Raw genomic sequence first — 19,211 nt, forward strand, 5'->3', positions numbered from 1 at the left:
GTATATGTTTCATAAGACCAAAGTTTGAGGGATAAGATCCTCGTTGAGATGTATAGTTCTTTTTACACTACCTACCCTAAGGGTGTAAATATGTATTAGGATCTACAAAGATCATTCTAGTGGTCAAGTATAAAGAAGGATATAACATATTTTGTGGCTAAGTACTTGGTATGTCAGTAACTTAAGGCTGAACTATTAAGGTAGGTATCTTAAAGCCTATTGATTTGACATTGGCAGATATAATTCTATTTCATTAATTAATTAAGAGATTATTATTATTTAATTTATATGTGTGTCTTTTTATATGATTGTGTAGATAACATACCTTTATAATGATATAACTATGATGAGGAGATCAGATAATTGATCATGAGAACTCTATACACATATTAAGTGGTCATTCTAGGAACGTCTGTAATCCCAACATTATATTGAACAAAGGCACATGTAATGATGATGAGATTATTATAGCATTGAGTGACCCCACTGAGAGGTGGCAACAGTTCTCACATGTCAAAGCTATTCCTAGATAGCTTCGTGCAATATATAGGTGCACATTGTAGATTTGTTTATCATAATAACCTTACTAATATTTATGAAATAAATCCTCTAAACACCACGAGTGCATATGATTCTATGACTAGAGGTTGTCAAACTGCTTTGTGTAAGGATCGGTATAGTTTGACATTATCCAATGTATCGTTACAACTAGGGTATCATAAATGTAGTGAACAATCATATCATGAGATACATAGAGGTTATGGTTGATCAATAAAAGATTCATCACTTTGAGCACAAGAGAATATATTGTACAAGAGAAACTAAATGACATTCATGAATGCTTGAATTTGTGGCCACAGTGGATAAAGTTATAGCCTAATCTGTGTAATTAATTAAAGTTTATCAATTCATACCAAGGAATTATTGAGATAGACACAATCCTATGCCTTAGCCTCAAGAGGTATTGATTGATGAAAGGATTGAACTATATATAACTGTGATATTGTAAAAGCTTAAGAAATATCCATTGACAATCTATTGTCTGAATGGCTATGACGCTTTACTAGAGGTCAATCTTGGTCTTTGTCTGAAGTTAACCTGAATTCAAACACTATCAGTTTAATAAAGAGCTTCTGGGTCATACACATATAGAGGTTGATTCAAATTTAGAGACAATGATCATTTCATAATAATTCTAGTGTTTAGGGAAAAAGAGAATGACGTGAATAGATTGGGTTTGCCTATTGGGTTAAAAAGTTTGGTTTGACTAAAATACACAGCCACCTGTACTTAGTTGTGCTGATGCTAGCTATGTATCGCATGACACAACTGCACCATGCTCAAAGGAAGTATGTCACAGTTGGACATATATTATCCATGTCATGCATCTTTGGAGAGCTGCATGAGTGGCACCAAGTATGCTACCTACGCAAATAAGTAAATGCATGCGTAACACACTTATGTGCCACCCGTGCATGTCACTTTAGCATGGTTAGTTGGAATCCTAATTAAATTAGGATTTTTATGCATATATATGTATATGTCTTTTATTTGCGTCAGAAGCGTACCATCTCACAAAATAGACAAATATAATTTAGAAACCTTGGCCTTTGGGTGTTCTAAAATTTTCTTTTTCTCCCAACAATACATTCCCGTCCAACACATAAGAGCCTTAGCAACCTTTTTCCTGGACAACCATTCCTGTTTATGTTCTGTATGTATACTAGGGAGCTACCTTACGAGGGTTAGATAACATTTGTTTCTTTGCCACATGAACACGTGGAAGAGCCACCAACATAATATAAACCCTAAAACATGGTCATGATAAATATGTTTTAAGATAGTATCCTAGTCAGAGTTTTAGGATTGTTTGTTTTTAAAAAATTTTAATTTCGTTACATTGCTAGTTATTGGTGCCTTAAAACCCTACAGTGGTATTATAGACACCGTTTATGCATATTTTCATGAAAATTATACTAGTTTGTTTTGATCATTTTACTTGTTACTACATGTAATAGGTAATAGGTAACCATCTATGCATGACATATTCCTAACTGTGCATGAGGTGCTAGATGGAGGTGGTTTGCACCAAAGGAGAGATCATGGTTGGACCAAGATTGTTCTAGCCGTGAGCTTTGCATGGACATGCACATGGTGCATGGTTAGATTTATTTTTGTTCAGTCATGCCTTTTTGTGTGTAATGCCACCCACCTAGGTTGATTCCAGTCATGCCTATACCCATGCATTTTTTTGGAATTTTGTTAAATTCCATAAACACAATTAAAAGTCTCACTTGTATGTTTGACAATGTCAAAAATTATAGCTTGATCTTATTTTGTTAAATTTGGGGCAAATTGAAATTTTCTTGTGCTTTGGGGTTGAATAATAATTTTATAAAATTTTAGGGACCAGAATGTAATTTGACACATTGATGAATAATAATTCAAATTTAATTTTTAATTGGATGTATTTGTATGGATATATGTATATATAGTTCCTAGTAATAGTTAAAGAATCGATGTGAATTTTTTATATTTTATTTGTTGTAATAATTTTGAAATAAGGTTTGCACGCCCTGCCTTAATCCCTCTTCTTCTTTAGTTTAAGTTGCTATGTTATTTTTATAGAATCATGTAACTAGGAAACAAAGTCATGTAATTATTGAAGGCTTGAGGTGAAAGGACAAGCGCAAAAACCGGAAGATAAAGATTTATCTAAGTTGACCAGTCAAACTTCTCTTGGCTCAAGGGCTTGACATTAGTTATGGTAATGTTTTAACACATTTATTCTTACGTTGTTGTATGTATGTGGATTGGTATATTTTTGCAAATATCACCTAACATGCGGCTTTAATTTGATAAGACTAATTAATTAAAAAGCCTGAAATTAAATATTAAGTCTAAAATTAAATTAGTGTCTTCCAATGTGATACCCTAATGAAGCCTTTATTCATGAAAACCTTGTTCGCCAAATATTGGGTCTGACTTAACTATTGTACTTTGCTTGTTTGCCAAAGCAAATGTGAAGTATATTAGAGGCATAAGTAGGAAATGTATTTGTTGATGCAAGGCAATATGTAATATCCACTCTATTGATATTGAGAGTCACATTTGAAGTCGTATGATTTTTTGGGTAAAACCTAGCTTAATATCATGGGCTTTTGTTAATTAATTTGAAGTTTACTTATTCGATTAATTCGAACTTGTTTGCCAAAGCATATGGGAGAATTAATGCGATAAGTCTCAATCTACTAGAAAGTTCACTGAAAGGTTTCGAGTATAATAGTGAAACTTATTGGCTTGAGAAAAATAGCAGGAGCATTTAAATTAATTAAATCCATAATTAAAAAGAATATTAATTAAAAATAAAATTAATAATTTTCCTATCCATAAATTGTAGATCACATAATTATCATGTTAAACCCAATGTATCAATCAATTCTCAAAAAGAAAAATAAGCTTATTGGAAGCAGTTTCACTGATTGGTACAAAAATCTTATGATCATTTTACATCAGAAGAAAAGGTTTTATATCCTTAAAGGGTTGTTGCCCAAATAGCCTAGTTCTGATGCCACCCACGTAAAGAAAAATGTTTTAAACAAATATCTTGATGACTCTATGGAAGTTCAATGCCTCATGCTGACTTCATAACATTTGAGCTTTAAAAATAACATAAGGAAATGGATGCACCATCTATACTTACACACTTTTGAGAGTTATATAGCACTCGTGTGAGGGTTGAATGATATGAGGTGTCAAGTCCATTGTTTGATTCCAAATTCTCCTTGGAAGAACAAGTTAGCCTTTATATGGTTAAGATGATTAACTATATTGAGCGGTTGGCAAGCTTGAGCTTCATTATAGACAATGAGCTTACTATTGACCTGATGTTGAATGCCTCCCTAAATTATGGGCTACTTTCATCGGTAATCCTTTGAGGAATTATTGTATATGCTCAGACAAGAAAAACAAGAGGTAGCTAAACCCATACACCTAGATCTAAGGCTAAGGGCAAAGGTAAAGTCAAGGCTAAGATTAAGTCCAAAATGAATAAGCAACCAGATACTATTACTTAGCCAACAAGTAGTATGGGAGAGGAAAAGGTTGTCTGCTTTTATTGTGGCAAAGTTAGTCACTGGAGAAGATATTGTGAAACCTTTATAGACAACAAAAAAAAGAAGGCAACTAAAGCTTTTACTTCATGTATGTTTGTTATTGAGATAAACTATTTTTTTTATTTATCCGACATTGTAGACATAGGATGTAATTCTGATATTTGTTCTAATATGTAAAGACTACGACATAGTAGATGGCTTGCTAAAGAAAAGGTTAGCCTACGTGTTGGAAATGTAGCATGTGTTGCTACATTAGTCTTAGGTGTTTATTATCTTAGGCTGCCTATTGAGTTAGTTTTTGAATTAGTTAATTGTTATTATATTCCTTCCATTTCTAGAAATTTAGTTTCTATGTCTGTTTTAGACAAACAAAGATATTTATTTTTTGTTGCTGATGGTACCATAGTTATTAGCTCGAATAATATTCTTTATAGAATAGCTTAATTGCATAATGGTTTGCATATTCTAAAACTGAATAATGAAATTATCAATGTGTAAAGTAATAAATTATTAAAATCGAATGAACTTAATACCATATATAAGTGGCATTGCAGGCTAGGCCACATAAGATTGAAACATATATCAAGACTTCTTGAACAAAGAGACTTATAATCATTTGATTTTTAGTCTCTTAATGAATATGAATCGTGTCTATTAGGTAAGATAGCTAAAGTACCCTTCACTAGACATAGTGAAAGGGCGATTGAATTGTTAGGGATTATTTACATTAATAGGTGTAGGCCTATGGGAAAGTCTACTTTGTCACATTTATTGATGACTTTAGTAGATATGAGTATATGTTTTTTATGAAACACAAGTTTGAATACTTTGATAAATTCAAAGAAGTCAATAATGAGGTAGAGAAAAAACTTAGGAAACAGATTAAAATCCTTGGCAATGATCGTGAAGATGAATATCTAAATACTGAATTCAAAGGATACTTGAAGGATCATAGGAGAGTCTCTTAACTCACTTCTCTTGGTATGCCACAATATAATAGTATATCTGAATAGAGGAACACGACCTTGATAGACATAGTTAGGTCTATGATGAGTTTTACTAGTCTACCCATGTCTTTTTAGGGTTATACCCTGAAGATGGTTGCTTATACACTAAATCGTGTCTCATCTAAATCTGTAGATAAAACTCCTTCTCAGTTGTAGACTAGGCGAAAACCTAATTTAGATTACTTGAGGATTTGGGACTGTGAAACTTATGTCTTGAAATTAACTTTGAACAAGTAAGCACTAAATTAAAATGTGTATCTTTGTAAGGTACCAAAAGGTAACTAAAATATATTGCTTCTACCACCTAAAGAAGCACAAAGTCTTTGTTACTTGTACCAACGTGTTCCTTAAGAAGGAATTCATTCTCAAGACAACTAGTAGGAGAAGGGTGGAACTCGATAAACTTCTTATGCCACAGAATACTACAAATATTAGACAGGATGATATGTCATCACTGATGGTCAATCATGATGAGAAAGTTCCTCTATCTTAAGAGGAATAACCTTAGAGCACATAAAAGCTACATAGGTACGTCACGAGTTATAAAGATTTGGTTTTCTTATAACTCAACACGATGACATACTAGTTATCATGAGTCAGATTCTGATAAATTGTTAGACGCCATGAAATCTAAAATAGACTCTATATAACAAAACTAAGTTTAGACTCTACTAGATGTACTTGAAAAGGTTAAACCCATAAGGTACAAATGAGTTTTCTAAAAGAAAATTGACAAGGAAGGTAACGTGCATGATTGTTGCTAAAGGTTTTACTAAAAAACATGACATTGACTATTATGAAACCTTTTTGCTAATCGTTATGCTTAAGTTTATTAGGATTATGTTTTTTATAGTTGTGTACTATGACTATAAAATCTTTTAAATGAATGTCAAAATTTCTTTTTTGAATGGTAACCTTGTAAAAAATGTCTATATGGCATAACCTAATGGTTTCGTTCTCGTTGGATAGGTAGATAAAATATGCAAGCTATAAAAACCCACTTATAGGCTAAGTAGGGTTTCAGAAGTTAGAACATTCATTTTGATAAAGTTATACATGAGTTTGGTTTTGTCAAAAATCAAAGATGAGTTATGTGTGTATAAAAAGATCAGTAAGAGTATAATAACATTTTTAGTATTTTATATCAATAATATCTTAATTATTGGAAATGTCTAACTTAAAGTGGATAACTAATGTAGTCCACTTATTGAGTAAGGTTCTATGGTCAGTTCGTAACCTTTAGATATTGAAGGCATCCTTGGGGTGATCTTGTAGTTCCTATGAGGTGAAGACAATAGGGTTTGTTCATGGATTTTCCTTCCTTTTGTCATATTTCACTTAAAGGGTTGAATGGAGATAGTGCATTAAGTTGTTCACAAAGACTAACTTGATCCTCTTCCCCAGGAATTCTAGGTAAGGGAACCCTAAAAGACTTTGTAAGTACATGATAAAGCTCAGTTCTACTACAACCTCACTTTTTTGTTGGGTTGTAATATAAGGGCTTAGTTATCCAAGTGTTTCTCTATGAAAAACTTAGAAGAAGCAACTTATATTCTTAGGATTAAAATTTATCAAGATAGAAACCATAGATAGTTGGGCCTAAATCAAGACATGTATATAGAAAAGGTGTTAACGAGATTCTTTTTAGAGGAATCTAAGAAAGGATTTCTACCAATATCTCATGGTGTATATATTTCAAAAGAGATGTTTTTATTTTCATAGTCTGAGAGGGATAAGATGAGTAGAATCCTATATGCCTTGGTTATATGATCGATTATGTACATCATGCTATCACAAGAGTTGATATCTCATACTCCTTCAATGTTTGTTGTATCTTAATGTTTTGATGATGATAAAAACTTAAGTTTAAAATGTTAAAATGTCTAAAGAATGCATGAATGCATTATAAGATGTACAAAATATGAAATTTACAGATAAATTTGAAGCAAGAAAATATTAGTTGTACCTCTCTTCTGACAAAATCAATCATTTAGTGTTCTAAAAATAAAAATTACTTAAAATAAGAAAAGGTCCAGTCATGAGTTTCATGCCACGTGTAAATTGCCCAACCATGCCACATGTAAAGATTTCCAGAATGCCCAGTTAGGGTACTTAAAAAACGTCCTAGCTATGATACTTTCACTTCACAAATCGCTACCATGTGTAGCTTGCAAGCATGTGTCTAATGACTTGTTGTAATGTGTCTAAGCAAAGGAGCTTAAAATGTCCCAATTAGGACACCTGAAAAATGTCCCAACCATGACACTATTTTTTCATGCATTATTACCATGTGTCATTTCCAATAGATGTCCAATGTATCGTTACCACATGTCCAAGGACTTAAATTTCCCAGTTGTGACACTTGAAAGTATCCCAACCATGACACTTTGCGATGTCATGTCACGTGTCCCAATCATGTCGTGCCATGTGTCTTAGGCCTTTAATGTCCCAACTATGAAACTCTGAAAATTATTCCAACTGTGACACAAAATACCAGTCCATGTGACATGTGTAAAATTCATTCCAATTATTCCAATTGTGACACAAAATACCAATCCATATGATATGTGTAAAATTCATCCCTCCCATGCAGTTTTTGAAAACCTCCAAGTCATGACACATAATTCAATTAAATTATGGCACGTGTAAATCTTCTTAACCTATAGTTATTCAAAACCTTCCAGCCATGCCCCTTATAAAATTAAACCTGTACTTCAACTGTATGCAAGCCAATATATACCTGTTCAAGATTTTAGATTTTTTTATACTAAACAGAAATAAAGCAAGCCCTTATGACACAGATTTGTTGCCCGTGTTGAGTTCATTTAAAGTTATCTATTGTAGCTCTGATCGAGGCCTTCTTTGTTGAATTTTTCAATTGATTCTTGACAGTAACTCAACCAACAAAAATCAACCTAGCTTTATAAATTGATTTTGGATTGAATAGCAAAAGGTTAGACATCTTACAAAGCGAAAAAAAAGAAAACTCTATTTTCTTTTTGTCACTCTTACTAAGCATTCAAAACTCTATCACTCTCATTTTTATTCATTGAGAGTCCATTGCACTTGTATTTACAGCCTTATAGAGGCATGAATACCTTTATTTCTTTGTAATTAAATATTTTAGGCATAATCTCGTATCAATTAGTATAGTGGGCACAATCTTGGATATACTACATATAGAAAACTTCTCAAGAGATAGTAGAACTCCAAGGCAATTTGCTTGGAGAAGTGGATGTAAAAGACTTGCAAGAGAAAGCTTTGAACCGGTCTAATTAAGAATTTCTTCAACTCAAACTCTTTAATTTTTGTCGAGTGTTTGTTCATTTGTTGCTTAAATTGTTACTATAATATTTATTGTTGTTGTGCTTTTGTTAAATCTTAATCTATTTGTTATTTTGTTATTGTTGTGTGTCCTGTAAAATTTACTTTGGAATTTATTATGCTCTACATAAACTTGGTTGCTAAGAAAGTGTTTCCTTTAATTATTTTTAAGAACCTATTCACCTCTCTCTAGGTTCATGTTAGTTATTACAAAAGTTTCTAATAGTAGTGGATATCAATTTGATTCAGGTGAAAAACACTAGATGGTTGTTAAAAACATCTTTAAGTACCTAAGAATGACTAAGAATGCATTCTTGGTTTATAGAAATGATTCTGAACTCACTATTAGAGGCTATAGTGATACCAGTTTCCAAACTAATCAAGATGATTTTAAATCCTGATCGAGATTTGTCTTTTGTTTGAATAATGGTGTAATTAGTTAGAAAAGCTCTAAGCAAAATACAACAGTTGATTCTATAACAGGATCCAAGTACATTACCCTCTCGAAAGTGACAAAAGAGGTTGTATAGATCAAGAAGTTCGTGGTAAAACTTGGAGTGATTCCAAGTATTCCTAGCTGATTAAACTTTATTGTGACAACAATGGAGCAATTGCTTAGGGAAAGGAATCGCGGTCTCATCAAAGGTTCGAACACATATTTAATGATATCATTTGATTCGAGAGATTATTTTGAGCCTATGTCATGGTAGAAGCATGATAGACATGAAGTAGGATTAAACATTAGATATATGACTGATTGGCTATGGTGCAACTAGGAGATTATTAAGGTAAGTATCCTAAAGCCAATTGATTTGACATTTGTTGATGTAATTCTATTTCATTAATTAATAAAGGATTTATTGTTACTTAATTCGTATGTGTGTCTTTTTATATGATTAGGTGAATAACTTGCCCTTAGAATGGTTAACTAGTGATGGGGGGATCAAAAGACTAATTGTGAAAACCTTATGCATACGTTAAATGGTCATTTTAAAAATGTCCATAATCTCGACATTACAATTAACAAAGACATATGTAATGATGATAGAATTATCATAGTGTTGAGCGATCACACTTAAAAGTGGCGATACTTTTCATGTGTTGAAGTTATTTATAGCCAGCTTGGTGCAACACATAGGTGGACATTGTAAACGTTATTATAAGACTAAACCTACTAAAGGATATCTATACAGATAGTTTCACGAGTGTTTATAGAATAAATTCTCTGAATACCATGAGTGTATGTGATCCTATAACTTGAGGCCGCTAGATCAGCTCATGTAATGATCGATATGGCTTAACAATATCTAACGTACCATCATAACTAGAGTATTATAAAGGTAATGAACAATCATATCATAAGATACATGGACGCTATTGCTGATCAATAAAGGATTCGTCATTTTTAAGCATAAGAGAAGATATCTCATATGAGAATATTGAATGACATTCATGATTGTTTGAATTTGTAACCACAGTAAGATAAGGTTGTAGCTTAATCCGTGTAAGTCATTAATTTGTATTAGTTCATATTGAAGAATTATTGAGATAAACACAATTCTATGTTTCAACCTTGAGAGATATTGGTTGATAAAAAGATTGAATCACATGTAACTATAATGTTGTAAAAACTTAAGAGATGTCTGTTGACATTTTGTCATCCAGGTAGCCATGACGCTTTGCTAGAGACCAACTTGGTCTATGTCTAAAATTGACCTAAATTTAGATACTATCAGTTCGATAGAGAGCTTATGGGTCATGTGCATATAAGGGTTAATTCAAACCTAAAGGCGAGGATCATTTGATGACAATCTTAATGTTTAAGGAAAGAGAGAAAGACACGAATAGACTAGGTTTACCTGTAAGGCTGAAATATTTGATTTGACTATGCTTTAACTGAAATACACAGCCACATGTAATTGGTAGTGTTGATACTGACCATACATAGCATGGCACGGTTGTATCATGCTTCAAGGAAATATGTCACAACTGAACATGTATTGTCCAAGTCTTGCATGTTCGGAGAATTGCATAAATGGCACCAAGTGCCACTATGTGTATGTCACTTTACCATGGTTAGTTAGAATCCTAATTAAATTAGGATTCCTGTGCACACATACATAAATACATACATATGTGCGTGTGTTTTTTTTAGTTTGCATTAGAAGCATACCATCTCACAAAATACATAAACATAATTCAGAAACGAGCCATTAGGTTTTTTGAATTTTCTCTTCCTCCCGAAAGCACGTTCTTGTCCAGCACACAAAAGTCTTAATAGCCTTCTTTGGATAACCTCCCCTATTTAAGCTCCATATGGATACTAGGGCGTTGCCTCATAAGGGTTGGATAATGTTTGTTTCTTTGCCATATGAAGACTTGAAGGAGCCACTAATGCAGGTATAAACCCTAAAATACCCTATAAGTGTTTTGTATGTTCATGATAAATATATTTTAAAATGGGTATCTTGGTCAACATTTTAGGATTGTTTGTTTTTATAAAATTTTAATTTTAATGCACAACCAATTATTATAGCCTTGGAAACCCTATATGAACATCAAAGACCAATAAGACTAATACAACCTTTCAGTATTCCAAAGTAGAAATGGGAACACATCTTGATAGACTTTGTGGTTGGATTAACAAGGGTCAAAGGATGATACAATGCTTTGTGGGTCATAATTAACTAATTGACCAAGTTGTTGCACTTTATTACATTAAAGGATACCATAAGTACAAATCTATTCGGTTAGATGTATATTAAGGAGATAGTCAAGCTTTTTGGGGTTCCTAGGATAATAGTTTTAGATCAAGACATCGGATTAATTCCAGCTTTTTGGCAAAATATATAAAGGTTCTTGGGTATGAGGCTAGCATTCAGTAAAACCTATCATTCTTAGACAAATGGTTAGACTGAGAAAGTTAACAAGGTGATCAAGGATATGTTAAAGGCTTATTGTCTAGATAAAAGAGTGAGTTAGATAGATGTGTTGTCGTTGATGGAAATTGCATATAATAATAGCTACTAGACAACTATCAAGATGACTCCATATGAGACTTTATATGACAAAAGATATAGATCACTATTGTATTGGGATGAAATAGGAGGAGAGATGCCATGACTTGGGCTTTGGGACCAAATATGATCCAAAGGATGATTAAGGATATTAGATTAATAAGGAAAAGGATGAGCCAGGTTTAAGATTAAGAGAAGAGTTATTCATACCAAAGAAGACATGATCCTTAAGTTTAGTATAAGTGATAAGGTGTTTGTTAGAGTAGCCCCCTACGAGCATTTTATAAGATTTGAAAGGAAAGACAAGTTAGCATCAAGGTTTATAGGACCATTTGAGATGTTAAAACATGTAGTTAAGGTTGCCTACCAGCTTTTATTGCCAATGAGCATAAAACATATTCATAGTGTGTTTTATAATCATTGTGCAAGTATATCAGTAACACAACTCATGTGCTCAAAGTTGAGAATGTTAAGCTCAAGGATAATTTGATTTATGAGGAGCACCTAGTTCGGATCCTAGACAGACGAATTAAGGAGCTCAGACGCAAATAGATTCCTATAGTCAAGGTTTTATAAAGGAATCATCGAGTTGAGAAGGCTATATGGGATTTCAAGTAAGACATAAGGCAACGGTTCCTATAGCTTTTTGAGTAGATTCAAAGATGAAATTTATATAAAGAGGGAGGATTGATATACCCACAGGTAAGCCCAAGGGCATTTTAGTCTTTTCTCTTACTGTAAATTGAGTTAATTAATGTTTTCTAGAGTGATACGTACTCGTGTATAGGGGTATACATGGTTGTGTTTCGTTACCAAATTTTAATTTATCAGATAAGATCATAATTATGATAAAATCGGGGGATTTCCTTAATGGTACGACATGACACACACATACGTGTCCAATCCAATAGACAAAATAAAAACATGTTTAACCTAATTCTCTCATTTTTTTTCTCACCCTAATTGCACCCCAATAAGAGAATAGTAAGAAGAGAGCCCTGTAGTTGTTGATCGACAAAAATCACTGTAGTCACGTGAAGAATTGCTTGTATGCTAGAAGACAAGTAAGTTGGCCTTTCTTTTGTTTGATTAAAGAACTAGTTTTTGGAAAGATAAACATTATGCTATTGAATGATGATATTCTAATTGTTTTAATAGAGTTATGGCAATCTTTTGTATGATAATTATGTATGAATTGTGTGATCTTGTTGTTGTGAGTTCGGTATGCATGCTTAATAGAAGAGGTAGTAGCATTTTGATAATGAAGAATCTATGATAAGAGATTTTGTGTTTGCATGTAATCTTAGTTATAGAAAAATGGCTATTAATGTTTATAAATATGGCTTTTCCAGTGGAATACTTTGTGGTTATGATATTGAATTAATCAGGTTAGATTGAAGATAATGATAGATAGGATTCATTGTGAGGATCATGTTTATACTTTGGCATTATACGAATCGAGTTAGGAGGCTTAGAAACAAGTTTTGAGATATGTGTTGTCTTGAGATTGCTTAAGGTTAGTCAGAGAACATAGAAATTATTGACGTTGCAATCTCTAGATTGCAACACATAACTATATATGGTCTTATACATGCCCATGTGTCCTTATTTTAAAATAAAAATTTTGTAATTTTCATATGCTCGTTCTAAGGAAAGTCATACACGGTTGCGAGGAATGAGGCACATTCATGTGAGTGACTTTTCAAAAATGGACATTGTATTTAAAAAAAGGCACAAGGGAGTACACCTTAGGAACTTACCCATGTATCGAGTTAAAAGACCATTTTACCCTTAGTTTAAACACAATAAAGACAAAAACAAGAAAGAGGAAGGAATAAGAAATTTTAGTAAGAAAGACAACTAGATATAACTACAAAGAGTGTCTCATTATGTGGAAGATGACATGAGACCTTAACCAAGTTAGATCTAGGTTGAAAGTCAAAGACATTGAGGAAAATGGTTCACATTAAAATAGTTGCCAATTGTGTGCATAAGTGGCAAGATACGTAAAAGCAATAAAGTTAGATACCCATGAGATTATGCACGGTAAGGGATTATGGAATTTTTGATATTTTCTCACATGGCCAACAAGTGCATCACATATGTACCTATGGTAAAGGTTAGTCCAAGATGGTTTTGATAGTAGTTCTAATTAGTTTACGTGATAAAGGAAAAGACTATTACCAGATTATTCCCCATGTGACATGTGGTCTAGTTAATTAGCACAATAGGTCATTTGACATATGCGTAAGACACAACAAATAGTGACACTAAGGTTTTTTATGCTGTCAATAGGGCATCAAATATGTTGATTCCAACTTTGGTCTTAGTAACCTTGGTGGATAGCCTATGTCAAGGCATGAAAGTGCCAAGTTGTGACCACATGTAGATTTACAAATGGAACTTCAGGTTTCCCAGTTTATATGTATATTTAGGGTATCGGGAGGTTACAAACTTACTAAGTGTTTTCAATCATGCATTCCTTTATGTTGTTTTGTAGGTAGACGTGAGTAATAAGACATGTAAAAAGTCAGCGATCTAGTGAGCAATGTGAGGGTGAGGGGTAAATTGTCTTTTTATAATTTTTATTCCATTTATGTATTTTGCTATGAGTTATTATACGCATTGATTTCAAATAGTTTGTTTATGCAATTCAATAAATAAGGTAATTTAATATTTATTCTTATCGCACTTTTTTACACACTTGAGTAGTTATGATCATGCATTAAATGATATGGTTTTTAATTAAATAGCCTAATTATGCATGTCTCTTTTGGTCATATTCTAGGTAGGGATATGTATTTAGAGAATAGTGTTACATGTATAAAGGGTAGAAAAAAGAAATGAACAAAAGAACTAGGTTAGAAATTAAAAAGTTATCTTAAGTGATAGTACAAAGATATTGGGTGCGCAATAGTACCTTAGATGCCTAAGAGATAAGTTTTAGCAAGGCACGTGATATACTTTTAGGTGGAAGCAAGAATGAGCCAAGCTAAGTTAGGGTTGGAGATACATGCATGCTAAACTTCATAGGATCATTGTGAGGGGCACCATGAGTATACATTTCCTACACTGCTTGTAATAAGGCACGTCCATAACTAGACATTATACCCGTAGTAGGGTATTTGCTCACAAAAGAGCCCAATTGAATTAAAGTTTGGTGTAGTGGAATAGAAAGATAACTTACACGACCAAATGCCAAATTCTTATATTCAATCTGGATTGATCAGCCTAGTAGATAGTTTTAGTTTAGCTTCCAAATATAGATGCTTCCACCTAGTAAAGTTATGGTCACACTATATAAGAATTCGAGGAATGGTTCTTTAGTGATTGAACAAGACATAGTTTGACTCGAAAGTTAAGATACGTAGCCTAGACATTCCCTAGAAGTACAATATGAACACAAAGTTGATAAATAGGACCCACCATCATCCTTATGGGAGTTTAATGTCGACTCTAAATGATAGAGATAGTATGGGTCAAGTTCAAGGGTATTTTGGAAATTTAAGTAAAAGTTAAAAGTAGAGTCTCATACTTACGAAGTGTTTATCACTTACTCCTCTACTTTCATGTTCAAGTGTAGATGATCAGGATAACTGTAGGATTGTTAGTGGTTAGCAGACATAGAATAGCGAGGGCATTTTTGTCATTTTCATTTATTCAACTCTTATAGTTTCTTTGATTATATGTATTTGGCAACTCATATCTTGAAGTTTAGTTTATGTTTTATGGCTTGGACATCTTTTGTACAGTTATAGTTGCCTTTATAACAAAGGGTATTTTCATAATTTTGTTAATTAATAAATGATGTTTATCCAAGAGTTTTACAATATTTTATTTATGAGTTTTTGATTTTTTTTTTTTTATATTTAAACATGCTCAAAAATAGTCAATCTAGTGAAATCTTTCTCTGGAAGGCAATACTATTGGGGGGGTGTTGTAATTAATTGTTATGGGTGTTTGAAAAAAGTTTTAGTTAATATGTCTCTTCCAATACTTATTCCAAATAGGCATATGTATTTGGAGAGAGGTGCTACAAACACATCTGCAATGCGTATCGATGTGTTGTACCAAGTTATCAACAAACAACTTTGACACGTGAAAACTATCATTATTTTAGCGAGGCCGTTCTATATTATGATAATTCTATCACTATTATATGTGTCCTTGGACACGGTAATATCGAAGTTATAGGCATTTTAAGAACAATTAGCTAATGTAAATATAACGATCAAGTGTCAAATATTAATCTCTTTATCACAGTTCAACTATTCTTAGGAGAATTATCTAATTTGTAATAAAAATAAGGATAATGAAAAATATCATATGTATTAATTAAAATGTCAAATATTACATAAATAATAGTTGCGACTTAGATCTAGTACTCACCACCAACTTGATCTAGATTTGTAGATGTTACTTAGATCTATTACTTTTGGCAAAGATTTGTTGTTGACAAACTCCCCTTTGGCTAGATCTTGCCATTTCTACCAATTTCGTGATGCCTCACTACTGGCACGAGCCCTAAGCATGTCTAGATCTTTCAGCTCTCCCTGGGTGTTTTCTATTGACTAAGAAATAAGAAAGGAAAAGAAAGGAAAAGAAGAAAGATAGAGAAGAAAAAAAAAATACATAAAGTAGTTACAGTGCAAGTACAATTTGTTTATACTATTAGGGATGAAAGCGATATTAACCTACTATATATTATACGTACAAAGTAACAAAAATATTCTTTTAACGGTCAAAACTAGCATATGACATTAATGGATCAGTGGGTAAATGGTCTTTTCAAGTTTTAAGGGTGGAAAATTGTTATGTCATCAAATTTAAAGTGGGAAACACATTTGGCCTAAAAATAAAATTTCCCTAAAATTTGATTTGTTTCCGGTTGTCGTTTCTGTGATTGTTATTAACTGCATCCATTCAGTAATGTAACTTTGGAACATTTAATTAGCAAATAATTAAAGAGACTATCCATTAATTACATCTACTCTTTAAGATTCCTTGTACCTTTCATTATAGATTAAGATAATCTAAATTCTCTAACTCCACATGATTGATGATTACTCTTCATCTTAATTAATGATTAATTAGATCTAAGTTTTTGGCTTCAATTTAAATGTTTGTTACAGTCCTTATAACATTACGGGATCAAAATGGAATTCGCAAAAGAGCTTCGTTAAATTGGTTGGATAAAAGAGAAATAGAGAGCATGGTCCACAAATCGGCGCCGCCCGTAGAGAAAAATGAAAGCATCTGTTGAGCAGGAATCTTTGATAAAGATTTGAACAAGTAGTTTTTTTAGGCTGAAAATATAACGCTATTACGTGCTGTCTGTGTTTGGGAATCAATACATTAATTTACACCTGGAAACCTTTCAAATTTAGCTAGCTGGTCAATATTCAAAGTTTCCCTTTGCCAAACCTAATCACTCTGGACCACTCCACTTTATACGTGAAGCTGGCTAGATGCTCTTTTCAATTACTACAATGACAGACCTTCAGTTTTGGTCCAATAGGTCAAGGTTCTTATTTTCTTTTTTTTTTTCCTAATACTCTGTAAAAATATTTTTTTGGCAAAAACGACTGAATTGCCCACTTTACTTTTTATGTACGAGTGAATATGTATGATTAGAATCAGGAAAGTCTATCTAATATTTTAAGCTACTAAACCTTGGGGGTAAATATAATTCTCTCTTCTGACAATTAAAGTATTTACACCATGTTCGAAGTTGAAGCTTCTTTTGTCAAGTTAATTTATCTCAGGACCACTACTTGTAGCTAGCTGTTACTTCACCATCTTCTTCAACCTTGAATTTAATTTTATCTTCTAGCTTTATCTTTTAGCCGCCCTGGCTTTGTACGATATGCATCAGATGCCATGGGGAAAACAACAGTATTTATAGGAGTAGAAAGAATCGAGATCAGAATATATTCATGAGGAGTTCATAACATAATATTACCATTTTCACAGTCTATAGTATTCAATTAAATACTTTCTCAAGTCGATCATGTTCATATATAGAATATCATACTACCTAATATGATGTTCTCTTGATATCATTATTTATGGCATGTGTCCCAATTGATAATTGAAATTAATCTGCCAAACACCAATAATCATGTAATTAAATTAATTAATTGATTAATATGGGTGTGGAGACTATAGGAACAATAGTCACATGACCCAAAATTTAACTTACCAAATTTGTAAGAAATGGTTCTAATTTTTACTCTATTTATTTAAAATTTAAAGTTATACATGATATTGAATTTTTTTATTATTATTATTATTATTATTATTGTTTCATGGATTCCACTTACAATTTCGATGATATATAATATTAATGGAAAAAATAACAAAATAATAAATCGACCAATTGAGAGGTGCATTAAAGAGCATGGTTATTGAGATTTGACGAACTACAACAAAATATTTAAAGTCAAATTTAAAGCAATAAAATTTTAAACTCATCTTCTTATGTAGTATAGATGAATTTATGATCACTGTGTAAACCTTTTATAAAGGACAATGTCAGTTTATATTTAGATTATATATTAATAATGATTCCTAGAATTCAAAGTTTTGTGCTATTGATAATGAAATTAATCAATGAATCATCTGTCACGAAATTTAAAAAAAAAAAAGATGAAGGCCTGCAAAAATTAATTTCTTGTCTTCCAAAACAAGAAAACCTTTAAAAGGATGGATATAATACATTATTTAACGGTACCCTAATTAGAGGAACTTACCATATAGGAAGGTTTAATTAATATTACATGGAATTCTAGCTATTAAAAATGTGGATATATGGTGTTACTATCAGTATTAATTAGTATCATCAACAATTACAAAAATGTTATAAAGTTTGATTGGTGTATGCAGAAGAAAGAAAGAAGAACCAGTTAATTACGGGCAAAACACAGGGCAATGACTTGTGCCTCATAATTATTTTGGGCTCAATGTTGAATATCGTTTCATTCATGCATGCCATATTAGCTACTTCACTTTCAAAATAGTTTTTACAGTACACAAATAGATGGCGATGCTTTCTGATTTTGAGTTGATCCAATCTAGGAACGTACGACTGAATTGCAACTCAGACTCCCTCAGCCTCTAAAGCACAGATACAGACGATAGAGTGAGAAATGATTCAGCCTTCTTCTTCTGCTATTTCTGAAAGTTAATTAATTTCAAGAATGGAAACAAAAAGATGATAAGGATCGAGGGTTAGCTTCCCTTCTTTATTGGTGCAGTAATTAAGAGAGGCTGCAGGTTTTGTGTGCTCGTCTTTTCTCCCCCTCTTAACTATCCCACGTCGCTTCCTATGTTTGTATTCTAACTCAACCATACTTTCCTGCATATGCCTCATTAATACTAACTGGAACTATGTTAAATCACTATTCCCTCCCGATGTTTGATGACATGACTTCCTAGCGTTAAATTTAAAAAACTAGTTTCTCATTCATATGTCTAGGTTACTGTTAATTTGACAATTAAACGATTGTTTTTTTGAAGAAATTAAAAAGATTTATAAATAGTAAAAAAATAAAGTATAAAAATACGAGAGACATACCCCAAGTATAGTTAATGAAATCTCAAATAAGACACAAAAAGAGCATAGACTCTTATAAATCAGCAATACAAACAAATCATAAAATGACAAAAGAGTCTAAGTGCTAGACAAGTGCCAGATAGCCCTATATTGTGGCGAAATCATGAATTTGTACTCCATGGAAGAGATCCTA

Source organism: Mangifera indica, chromosome 18, assembly GCF_011075055.1.
Source record: "Mangifera indica cultivar Alphonso chromosome 18, CATAS_Mindica_2.1, whole genome shotgun sequence".
Taxonomy (NCBI): domain Eukaryota; kingdom Viridiplantae; phylum Streptophyta; class Magnoliopsida; order Sapindales; family Anacardiaceae; genus Mangifera; species Mangifera indica.